Raw genomic sequence first — 13,006 nt, 5'->3', positions numbered from 1 at the left:
AACATCGAGTTACCGAATGCATTTTCATGCAATCAATGTACAACCAACTCATAGTAACAACTCATATCTCTAGGTTTGAAGAATATAAGATATTATCGTCTCACGATCACTCGTGATAAAATCCATGAAGTGATTCCAATGAGCTCGGGTTTAATCCAATACTCAGAACTTATGAGCACTCGTAAGTGTTGTAGCCTTTTGTCCAACATCTTAGACCTCTACAAGCCCACCCATGACAGTCTTAATTCATATCTACTTCCAACATATGACCGACTGTGGATGGTTTGAATAACTTAGTCATCCAGAACAATGACCTAGTTATTCAGGAAGTTAAAACATGCAAAGTGAAACACAATAATAATTGAATCAAATATGGTATCAAAACCTATGAACATAAATAAAACACTTTTTATTTATTACCATATGATTACATATTATTCATTGTATACTGTTTCAGCTATCAAATTTATTCTTGAATTTAAAACAATAGTTGTCCCATGCTCCAAGCATGTACACTATGTTTTCAAAACACTAGTCATGCCATACACCAAGTATGCATACTATGTTTGTCTATGATCTTTACTTTGTGAAATAGATCAATTGAACATAACTCTAATGATCCTCTTTTCACAGTCCCAAATCCTTACTGAAAATACAAGAATTCCAAATTTATGCCATTTACTGAAATCTGTTAGATTCTAAACTTATATGCATTGATCCTCTTGTAATGATTATGCATTAAGTCAAAAAGACTTGACAACAACCATTACAGAGCATTCCAAAGGAGATCGGCTCCTTGGAAACATCCTTCTTGCATTAAGTTTCCTAATCTTACACAGATTGAATAATTTTTAACTTTGAAACATTTCCATATTCCATTTTGAATATCATTTCTGAACAAGAGTTGCCTCCTTACAGATTATGTCAGTATGGTCCTTCCAGAATTATCACTATACTTCCAACTATCCTTGAGCAACCAATCTTTGGTAAACCTTATATTGTCCTCGACAATTGTTTAATCCTTTTAGTCATATCCAATTCTAGACCTCTTCCCTTCTTAATGCCCCAGACATTTGGAAAATTTTAGAAAGGATGAATATAGCACATGTAATCGATCCTATATTCGAAGCATATGGGACACGATTCATGATGTCTCACATAAAGACTAAACCAGTCTTTTGCTATAACATTTCCATTTCTATTTTCCAAGTTCTCATAATCCAAATTATGAAAAGGGATGCCGTAATCATAATCGAATTTGAGAACGCAAATAATGGACCCGTATACAAAATTTCCTTATGTTTATATATATATATATATATATATATATATATATATATATATATATATATATATATATACTTGACTAAATTTGATTAAAATCTCACGATCTAAGCTTATAGATTTGAGATGAAGTATAATTTCCTCTCCCTTAATTATAGCAAAACAACTCTTTCCCAATTGAAACTTTTTGTTTTCTATAATTAACATTGCTAACTTACAATACTTATCACAATTATCATGCTCCCACTAACATGATGATTACTAGCATAACACTTATGCTCCCACTAGCTTTGACATGTACTCGGAAATCAGCTGGACTTCTAGAAATCAATACTTTATTGACTTTCTTACCAAAGTTCAGATTTCTGATACTAAATTGCTTTGATAAAACTTTATCATAATCATACACCTTATCTTAGATAGCTCACAGGTGTGTCTAAAAAATTTTAAGAACTATGAAAAGGGATGTCGTAATCATAGTCTTGATTGTTTAGACCTTTGCCACTTCTCACAAGTCCATGTTAGTGTGCCGGTAAACCACACACGCTCCACTAACAACTTTGAGAATGCAAATATCTCAATTGCTATCTAGCTAAAATCTACTTAGTGAAAGTGTTTCCTCACCATTTTTTCATGAATCGGAGAGAAACCTTATGACACTTAGATTTAATGGTGTATGTGTTCTTATCCATGTGAATTGTCAAAACCATAGTAACAAGACAAGGATAATGACAAATCCAAACTCATATGGACTGAACTTAATCTTAATTTCTTGCCACCTGGCAGCTCAAGGGCCTGCCATTGCTTCCATGTTGTTGTGCAATCAATTGAGAACTCTAAGAACTCATATGCAAAGCCAACTTTAATTGGAATGGGCACAGGATATGTCAACACGATAGGTTATGAACCTCAAGTCGTGTGCTAGTGAAGAACTTCAGGTTTTATTCTTGATTAGTTCTTGAGACTTTCAAGACCTTTAAGACTCCCACTGTCCTCTTGACATATAAGACTCTCTTGTCAAATATTCAAGAGATAGTGTGGATTCTAATCAAGACAAACACTTCACACAATTGGCTTTAGTTGGTCTTTGTTTTATCCAAAACATCACAACTTACCAATTTCAAATGTACAAGAGTAGAAAACTTTTACTCTTACATTTGAAAAGTGTTTTAAACCTTCTCTAAGACATGTCACTCAAGTTATAATCTTGGAGTATGACTCTAAGACTTGTATTGGAACGAAGTATGACTCATCTTCTTGATTTAACCATTCTAACAATTCAAGATTCCTCTTCTTAGTCATAAGAATGCACTAAGATGACCTTAGAGGATCAATTGTGATATGGTATCTTAATCATTAAGATGATCATAAACATGATACTAAAGTACTCTCCCATCTTTTGAGATTTAAGAAATTTTTATCTTTCTGCCTAAGTTGATTCTTTTTATTCGCTCTGTCATACATTGGAACCTTTTCCAATGTCTCAAAATTACGCTTAAGCTTGTAAGTATAACCATATTTACTGAGCTTTAGTAAATTATGACGAATAATCTTATCCATCTTTTGTGGTGGACTTGACCAATGCACAAGAATGTGTACTCAATCCCTTAGTCCTTCACTTGACTCACACATCCATGTGAACAATTAGTTAGTCTTAATTTTCCAATGCTTGAAAGTTCTCATTCATCATGCTATACAACTTGCATGATTTCAAGTTCCGGTCCAATTGAAACTTGGGTGATGAGGATCTTTCCTTATTTGGTAAATTTAGACATTACCACAAATGAAAGAATCAATTTCATATTTCCACTCTTGCTATTAATGGAATCATATAAGCAACAATTTTTTTTTCACAAACTCCATTGTAAGGATACATAAAATAAATAAAATAAAAAATTTCCTTTTATTTTTAAAAACTTTGCGGAAAAACGTATCCTTACAACCCATATGAAAACTTGTTGTTATCTATTCCTAAGCAATATCTCATAACTCCTAAGAAGTAGCTCAAGAATCCGATCTTCAAACTATATGATAGAAATCCATCTACACGATCAGATTCAACATATTCTTTCTTTAAGTTTCTTCACTTTTCTTTGATTCTTAAAAAACATCAACATGTGACCCAGTCACGTCATGTATCAAGAATCTCAGAATAGAAACTTAGCAGAGTTAGATAGTGGACTTTACCGATAGTAGATTCAAACTTATTGACTTTAACACCCTTAGGTAATATTGGCAGCTTCGCAACCAATGCCCCTTCCTTTGGCAATTTAACATATGGACACTTTGGTAATGGAACATGGGACTGTCACAGACTTAGCCTTTCTCTTTACCATTTGGTCAACCGAGTTGACTATGGCCGATCCTTTTCCATTGGGAAGAGAGAGCTTTACTGGATATCCAATGTCATTATTGTCAATGTCCATAAAGTTTTGGAAGTTGATCTTAGCAAATAGATAAGATCCTTAAGGGTCTTGTCATAGTCTTTTTCATAGGAGCCCCAAAGGAACTCACTATGTGACTTAGAAAGTGATTGAACCACCAACTTTCTCAAGACTTTGACACCCAACTCTCCCAGTTTGCCAATATGTGACTACATCTCCAAGATGTGACCACACATAGACCTTTACTTGCCAATAGGGCTTGAGTGACCTTAAACTTTTCAAGAACTTGTGGGTTAGGGAGAATTATTGGAGGAGGTGAAAGAAGTATGATTTCCATGGGATATCATACACACACCTCAGATACCGCAATATGGGATTCCTTGGGATTGTACTCTGACATTATCACTATTTTATGATTTGGATTTTCAGACATTATGCATAGTTTTATGAGATGTAATGATTCGACAATGTTTTCCTATGAATGTTTTAATTAAAGTAATTTATAAAAATGAAATTTTTGGTCGTGAAAATTGGGTTGTTACGCATAATATGCTAGTTAGGATGATGCTTTGGAATTTTATATGTTTGCATGTATAATAGTGAAAACATAGATCCAATGAACATAGGGTTGCATGCACACCATATGAGTGTTAGAATGCTCAAAACCCTTCACTTTCGTTATCCTATCTATTTATAAGGCATATTTGTGTTTTACATGTATTAAGTAGTCCTTGTATTTTCGTGGTCTGTAAGCACCCTATAAACAGGGTAAGTACTTAGGGATTAAAGGAACGAACATTCTCATAATTACTCTTGTACTCGAAATTCTTTGTACTTTTCTAGAGGTAAACCGAGCTAAACATATATTATTTAGATCTCTGTGTTCTTTACTGCTTTCTTAATTCGATTAACTCAAACACGTTTCTAAACACTATTCAGTTGGTATCAGAGCAGGAATTGCTACTTTGATTGAAGAATCGACATCATGTTTTTCACATTTTTAAGTCGTTCATCCTGGTTCATTTTTCCGCAAATTTGAAATCATAATTTTTCATAATCGATTATGCTATTGTTTTGGTTAATCAACTATATGTTGGATTAGTGTCTAAGTCCGTATCTATACTTGGTAAGTACTTGACCCGGTTGTGCATGGTCCTTTTGTGTTGCCTTCACTAAAGCAACTTGACAGAGTGATTTATGAATAGAGAGGTTAATATGGTTTATTAATATATTATATGAATAATATATTAAAGGAGAAATCATCTTGTTTAATTGATATTAGACAAGAATTAATTAATAATTAATTTTGTGGCTAAAAGACATTAATTAAATAATAGGGACTTAAACTGTCAAATGTATGAAAGTTGAGTATTGGGCTGAGGAGCCTCTTGGACTAGGCATGGACGAAACTAGGGATGTATCCATCCTAATTTTGGCCATAAGGGCCTTATTCCAGAAGCTTCCTTGGATTGATTAAGGCCTAAGCTGTCCATTAGGGTTTAGACTGAAACCCTAGCAGCACCAGTATAAATAAGACCCTAAGGCTTCCAAATTTCGGCCACTTAAACCCTAAGAGTCCTCATAGCCAAAATTGTGTCTCTCCCCTCTCTATCTCTCATATCATCCTCTTGCTTGAAACCAGTTGTTTGAACTGAACAGAAGGTCCTTCAATACTCGTCAGAGTGGATGATCCTTACCAACTTACTACAACGAGTTGGTAAGTATCTTCCAAGAAATTGATGCTCGATTAACCCCTGAAGAGGACACTATGGAGTCTATGGTGGCCTCAAGCAAAACTTTATCAAGATTTTGAGTCCACATTTTCCTAGCAGGTCTGGATCAGGAGTTTAGCCAGGCTAGGAGTGAAATCCTAAGGAAGGATACACCCCCTCAATCTTGAATCATTGTATGCCTACATCCGTAAAGACCATAGTCAAAGACAATCCATGGAGGAACCCAAGCCAGAACTTGACAACATGGTGCATTTGGCCTCACGAAATCGAACTCATAACACCAAAGGAAGAAATAACAAGGGAAATATGCTTACGTGTACTCATTGTGGAAAATATGGACACTCAAAAACCAAATGCTATGAACTCATTGGCTACACGGAGTGGCGGGATTTCACAAAGAAACCTAGAAAAAATATTGGTCAAGCTGCTACTGTCACGTCTCTACAAACTGAGGAAACGACTACTCCTATAGCAGCTCACACTTCTACAACCATGGGTATGTCCATTAGTAACCAAAATAATCAAAATAATAGGTGGATAATTGATACAGGTGCAACGGATCATATGACGAATGCTCCAACAAAATTAATTAAGTATCATACTCCAAAACAAGCAAATGTTAAAACTGCAAATGGGGAAATGGCACCTGTAGTTGGTGAAGGAACTGTAAAATTAACAAACTCTATGGATCTTGATTGTGTTCTTGTAGTTCCCTTACTATCTTCAAATTTACTATCCGTCAGCCAAATTACAGAAGCACTAAACTGTTATGTAATTTTTTGGAAAAATAAATGTGTCTTTCAGGATATGGAAACTCATCAGACTCTTGGCTATGGTACTAGGTGTGGCAGGTTGTATTATCTTGAAGAAAATCATCAAAATTAAGCATATCATGCAAGAGTAGTGGAAATAAACAAGTCTGTGGCAATATTATGTCATCGTAGGCTAGGACATTTATCTTTTGGTTATCTTAGCAAGCTTAAACCTAATTTATTTTCAAATGTAACGGATAGTGATTTCAAGTGTGGTATTTGTAAGTTAGAAAAAAACACAAAAATTTCATATGGTTCTAGGGATAATAAAACTTTCGTTCCACTTATGAAAATTCACTCGGATGTATGGGGTCCTGCTCCTATACCCACTCCTGATGGTGTAAAGTACTTTGTAACCTTTATTGATGAAAGTACTCATATGGTATGGGTATCACTCCTTAAACACAAAGGGAGGTATTCAATGCTTTCGAAGAACTATACAATACTATAAAAACTGTGTACAGAAGGGAAGTCCAAATACTCCAATCCAATAATGGGGGGGGTATATAAACAATCAAATGAAGAATTTATGTAAGGCGAACTTGATTCACCACCAAACTTCATGTGCCCGATCACCCTAACAAAACGGACTAGCTGAGAGGAGAAACAGACAACTCCTCGAAATAGTTCGAGCCTCTCTCTTTGATATGGAAGTACCTCGAAATTTTTGGGGTGAAGCATTACGATCAGCTGCGTATCTCTTAATCCGAACACCATCAAAGGTACTAGATTTTAAAACTCCATTACAAAAGCTTCGCGACCTTACATGAATACAAATAAGTGATGATCTTGAACCACACATATTTGGTTGTACCACATATGTTCACCAAAATGTGGGAAAGTTGGAGCCAAGGTCAGCTCGATGCATGTTTCTTGGGTATGCAGATGAAAAGAAAGGGTATAGATGTTTTGATCCTATCCAAAATAAGGTTCATGTCATGCGTGATGTTGCATTTCATGAAACAATTCCATACTTTGGTCATCAATGTTCCCTTCAGGGGGAGAAAAACGAAGAAGTGAAAACACACGGATTTCATGAACTATCCATGTTTTTTAATGAAGATGAAGGTGAAGGTGGGAATTACGAAAGTCAAACTGATGTCGATACGCCTAGTACCAATATTGAGCCGGAGCCTAGTACAAACGGAAACCAGGAGTCGATACGCCTAGTACCAATATTGAGTCGTAGCCTAGTACAAACGGAAACCAGGAAAACCATGAGCTGGAGTCGGAACAAACTGATACCACTAAAACTCCAAATGTTACTAATATCCCAAATGTTGATTCTGGGAACTCTGATGTTGTCTTGCAGGATATGAATGAAGAAGGAAGCGAAAGGCGTTACCCAGTGAGGATCAATCGAGGCCAACCAAAGAAACAATAAAGCGAAAGCAAAATACCCCATTGGGAACTTTGTATCACACCACATGCTTTTGGATACTCATGCTCTAATGGTAGAGAAAATGTCATTTGTTACTATTCCAAGAGATGTACAAGAAGCTCTAAAAGATGTAAAGTGGAAAAAGGCAATGAACGAAGAAATGGAGGCGTTGCAAAAGAATGAAACATGGGAACTTGTGAATCTTCCTAAAGGCAAGAAGACAGTAGGATGTAGGTGGATTTATAACATCAAACTCGATGAAAAGAGAAACATAGACCGGTATAAAACTAGACTCATAGCGAAGGGATATACACAAAAATATGGCATAAATTATGGAGATACATTTGCTCCTATAGCAAAGATGAATATGATCAGAATTTTGATATCCATTGCAGCAAATAGAGACTGGCCCTTGAAACAATTTGATGTAAAAAACGCTTTCTTGAATGGATACTTGGAGGAGGAGGTGTATATGGATCCACCACCAGGAACAAACAGCAACGGAAGAGTTTGCAAGTTAAAAAGGGCATTATATAGGTTAAAGCAATCTCCTCGTGCGTGGTTTGGGAGGTTTTCAACCTTTATGAAGAAAATTGGATACAAACAGAGTGATGCTGACCATATGCTATTTGTCAAAGGAGGAAAAGATAAGGTTACAGCTCTCATAGTTTATGTAGATGACATGGTGGTAACTGGAAACGATCATGAGGAAATAACCAAGTTACAAAAGGTTCTTGCTACAAAGTTTGAGTTAAAGGATCTAGGTCACCTCAAGTACTTCTTAGGCATTGAAGTATCTAGGTCAAGAGCAGAAATCAACCTTTATTAACGAAAATACGTATTGGACCTACTCGCTGAAACTGGAATGCTAGATTGCAAACCGGTCAATACTCCCATCAAAACTAATCACTCCTTGTCAATCAGTGAGAACCAAGTTCCAGCAAACAAAGAAAGGTATCAACAATTGGTGGGAAAACTTATATATTTGGTTCATACACGGCCATATATTGCGTATACTGTGAGTGTGGTTAGTCGTTTTATGCATGCTCCAAGAGAAGATCACATGAATGTTATTAATCAAATACTAAGGTACCTTAAGTCATCTCCCGGAAAAGGCTTATTTTTTGGAAGGAACACATATCATAACAAGGAATTGGACGTAAGAGGTTACACGGATGCTGATTGGGGTGGTGATCGAATGGATGGCAAGTCTACCTCTGGATACTTAACATTTGTGGGAGGAAACTTATTGACATGGAGGAGTAAAAAGCAGAAAGTAGTGTCTCGATCAAGTGCGGAGGCCAAGTTCCGGGGAATGGTACATGGAATATGTGAACTAATATGGATAAGAAGAATTCTCATGGATTTAGGAATAGTATTGATTATACCCATGCTATTATATTGTGATAATGAGTCTGTTGTGAAAATTGATAACAATCCTGTACAACATTATCGAACAAAGCATGTGGAGATTGACCGACACTTCATTAAGGGCCACCTTGAGAAAAGAACCATGGAGTTACCACATGTTGCATCGAAAGAGCAGTTGGCTGATATGCTAACTAAGGTTGTGTGTGGAAGAATATTCGAAAACTCTCTTGACAACCTGGGAATGGTTGATATCCACTCACCACCTTAAGGGGGTGTGTTGGCGAGAGCTTAGTAGATTAGATTTGTTGTGTAAATTCTATTTAGTCCTAGATTAATGGTTGTATCCTGTATTGTATGTAATTTGTTAGCTCCTATATATATATATATATATATATATATATATATATATATATATATATATATATATATATATATATATATATATATATATATATATACCATCAAATCAATAAAATATACAGAAAATTACTCCACATTTGTTCCTCATCTCATAGTTTTACAAAAAGTTCTTATTTGAATGCATGGGTTCTTTTTAAAATAAAATAAATTTTTAATGACTTTTTCAAAAACACCACAAAAAACAATCTATATAAATTGTCTATATAATCTGTTCAATGAAACAATATTTTTTTTGTCTATGTAATATACATAGTTTAACATGTATAATAGTAACTATACTGAAAGTTGTTTAAAAATTTCTTACAAACATTATCCATGCCACATTACATTTTTCAAAATGCTGGACTTTCGCAGCATTGCGCGGAAGGTTCAAACTCTAATTAGTCATAACTACAAAAAAAAAAAAAAAATGATGCCTAACATGGTCGTTTTTTTAAACCGGTTTACAGAACCGGTTTCATTCAAGCCGAACCTACTTACATAAAATTAGATATTGTCAATGAATAACTTGACTTGAACATAAAATCGGTTTTTAAAATCAAATCAATTTTGAAAAAAGAAATAGAAAAGAATAATGTGGTGGTACAAGTGCGGATAGTTTTGGGCCGGATGCAAACATTTCTGGTTTGGTGAATGGGCCGTCTAGAAAACCCGGCCACAGTCGAATAAACCCTAATTCCACAACCTATTTATACACCCCTTAATACCTACTATCGTTTCATCGATCGGCCCTTGTGTATTCTTCATCTACTTGTAATTTCTCTTGATTTGTTTCCGTTTATTTGTATTCTTTTCATATTGATTTTTGAAAATTATTGATTGAAAGATCGCGGTGATGACTCGGAAATTCAAGCTCAACAGACCGGAATGCAGGCATCTCTCTTTCGAGATTTGTTTGCGTGTCGATAATCCCGCTGAACTGAGCGATCTTTCTCTTACATTCAAAATTTTCCATTTTATATTTTTGTTTTGAATTTCTTGATTTATTTTGGCAAATGAAAGATGTTACGATGAGGATTCAAAGCTCCCTCTTCTGATTTCTTAGTTGAGGAAACTCTGCTGGCAGAATCGAACCAAATTAAACTTCATGCCTTCTGAGTAATATCTTTTGCATTTTAAATCAATTTAAATTTATTTCTGTTTTTATTGAATGCATTTGTCTATTTTGTTAATATTTGTTTATTATTTTGGTTTTTAATTATCTTTAAAGAGGCGCGTTTAATTGATTTTTGTAAATAATAATTTGGACAAATTTTGTATTTATATATATATTTTTACTTTTATGAGCGAGTTTGTTATATATATATATATATATTGGCTTTTTAGTTTGATGTCGTTTTGGTTTTTTAATAAAAGTTTGATTTCTTGATTTTCTTTGAGATAAGGATGAAGCGAAACTTATGCAAATTCCAACACTTGGACTGAGAGATTCATTCTCGTTAGATGAATTAATTGCTCCTGAATCTCTTTATATACGTTTAAGTGGATGATAAATTATATTGCTTGTTTATTTTAGATTTTTTGAACCCGCAAAAATATTCCTAGAATGCTTAACTAGGAAGTTAGTGAAGCAAAAGAGTACAAAAAGAGAAACATAAAAAGCTTACGAAATCACCTGCTCGGACTTCCAATCTAAGACCCTTGTGTTTGTTGGTTTTAATTTCGATTTAATAAACTCATCTATATGCTATATAGAGATGACATCAATTTAAACTAGAGAAACATGCAAGTAAGACAGAATTTTGTTTTTTGAATCATGAACATTAAGTAGATTCTTAACCGGGATGAACAAATTGTAAATATCTTGGGAAAACAAATTATCAATCGGGGGACTATTTCTTGACTGAATTAGATGCGTATTTATAAATATGGAAACTTTCGTGACATGATAAAAATGATGATATAATGTTGGCTACACCCTTCCAGGCTTTCGGCATTAAGGTATTATGATTATTTAGAAATAATCATTTTTATAGGTTTTCTTTTAAAATGACTATTTGTAAACGGTTAGAATAGCCTAAATTGTGTACTAAGCACAAAAAAATATGTAGGCTTTGAAAATGGACAAACACAAAACTGACTACTTTTCTAAGATTTTATTAGGTCTAAATGAAGCCAATGTCCAACTCGACTCCAAATACTTTTCTAAGATTTTATTAGGTCTAATTGAAGCCAATGTCCAACTTGACTCCAAAGCGACAAATACTTCACCTTTTTTTGAGAATTATGACACTCAGGACTCAATAAGGAATCTATCACTACCATTCTTTCCAGGTTTAGCTCTTATCTGAATGGGATCCAAAAACAGACACCATAAAAAAAGTTAATTTTAATAGGGACAAAACGGTTACACCTAGTATGCGTAGTACTCATAGAAAGCGTCATATCATTAACTCAATTTCGTGCTGATTTAACAGTAAAGATACCTGACGATTTAAACTCCCAAGACCACTTATCCGACATTTCCTCTATATGAATAGGATTTAATATCTCCACAAGATAATCAAAATTGGGTCGATTCAGCCCCTCCTTTAATCCCCCGCCAATGAAAATTCTATCCCTCGAATCCCTCAAATCTTATTATTCACTTACTCTAGCATCTTGATTAAAGGCTAAAGCAAAGAGCCTCCCGAACCGCCTATAAGAGAAATATCCTAGCACCAAACATCATTCTAGAACGTCGTTTGAGTCTCACCCCCACCACTCTATATATGGAATTAAAAGGAATACAATCATTCTCATGGAGATGATTAATGGACCCTACAATCTTTTGCCATGCACCCCTTTCAGTTCCTATTCTCGAATCGTCCGAAAAACCACCACCTTCCCCATAACAAAATTTGACAATTTTAAACCCAAAGAGGCAAAGAGCTCCATTGTCATTAAGAAACCACCATTTCCATTTATAAAGAAGGCTGAGGTTAAAAACATCTAAACTACCAACCCCAAGAACTACAAGTTTTCTTATTTAAAAAATAAAAATTTACTATAGGGGTTTATAGTTTCATACGAGGATTATGACTTAGGAATGTAATAACACTTTCCGTTTGTCCATATTAGGTCTCTAATGTATTTTTTTGTGTGTATTGTACCATTAAAGTTGTTATAACTGTTTAGAAATAATCCATTTTACCGGTTTTTTCATGTTAAACAGACTATTTATAAATGGTTATAATAACCTTAATGGTGTAATGCGCACAAAAAATACGTTAGAGACCTTAAATGGATAAACATGAAATATTATTATCCTTGTAAGTCATTATCTCTTGATTATATAGATATGTAAAATTCATATAATGTCAACCTTTTAAAATGTATAATTTAAATGATAGAGATAATGATTTAAAAATGTAACGAAAATTTTAAAATGCTTAGAAAATGTTATTGTTTTTTTAGTATAAAGGATATTGTTAAATTATATTTTGTGTTTAAATAAAACTTTATTGTGATTGTTTATCTTAGGAAAATAGAAAAATGATTTAAAAAGATTACAAGGTGGTGAAGTTTTCAAAAAGTTAAAAAAATGCTGTTATTTTGTTATTACAAAAAATATGAAGTTTAAAATTTTTAAACACAACACTTTCTAAGTATATATTTTGATTGTAATCGTTTATTAGGAAA

The 13,006-nt window shown here is 34.1% G+C and overlaps 2 non-coding genes across 2 annotated transcripts; both read left to right on the top strand.

Annotated features, from left to right (window-relative positions):
• Positions 1–10,210: 10,210 nt before the first annotated feature.
• Positions 10,211–10,314, top strand: LOC111902146 (small nucleolar RNA Z107/R87). The gene has a single exon (XR_002853691.1). It is a non-coding gene; the product is annotated as a small nucleolar RNA Z107/R87 (small nucleolar RNA).
• A 71-nt stretch (positions 10,315–10,385) lies between these two features.
• LOC111902142 (small nucleolar RNA R30/Z108) lies at positions 10,386–10,487 on the top strand. Its single transcript, XR_002853688.1, has one exon. It is a non-coding gene; the product is annotated as a small nucleolar RNA R30/Z108 (small nucleolar RNA).
• The last annotated feature ends 2,519 nt before the right edge of the window (positions 10,488–13,006 follow it).

Source organism: Lactuca sativa, chromosome 9, assembly GCF_002870075.4.
Source record: "Lactuca sativa cultivar Salinas chromosome 9, Lsat_Salinas_v11, whole genome shotgun sequence".
NCBI classification, from domain to species: domain Eukaryota; kingdom Viridiplantae; phylum Streptophyta; class Magnoliopsida; order Asterales; family Asteraceae; genus Lactuca; species Lactuca sativa.
Note: the sequence above shows the minus strand (reverse complement) of the source record. Positions and strands in the feature narration are given on the sequence as shown.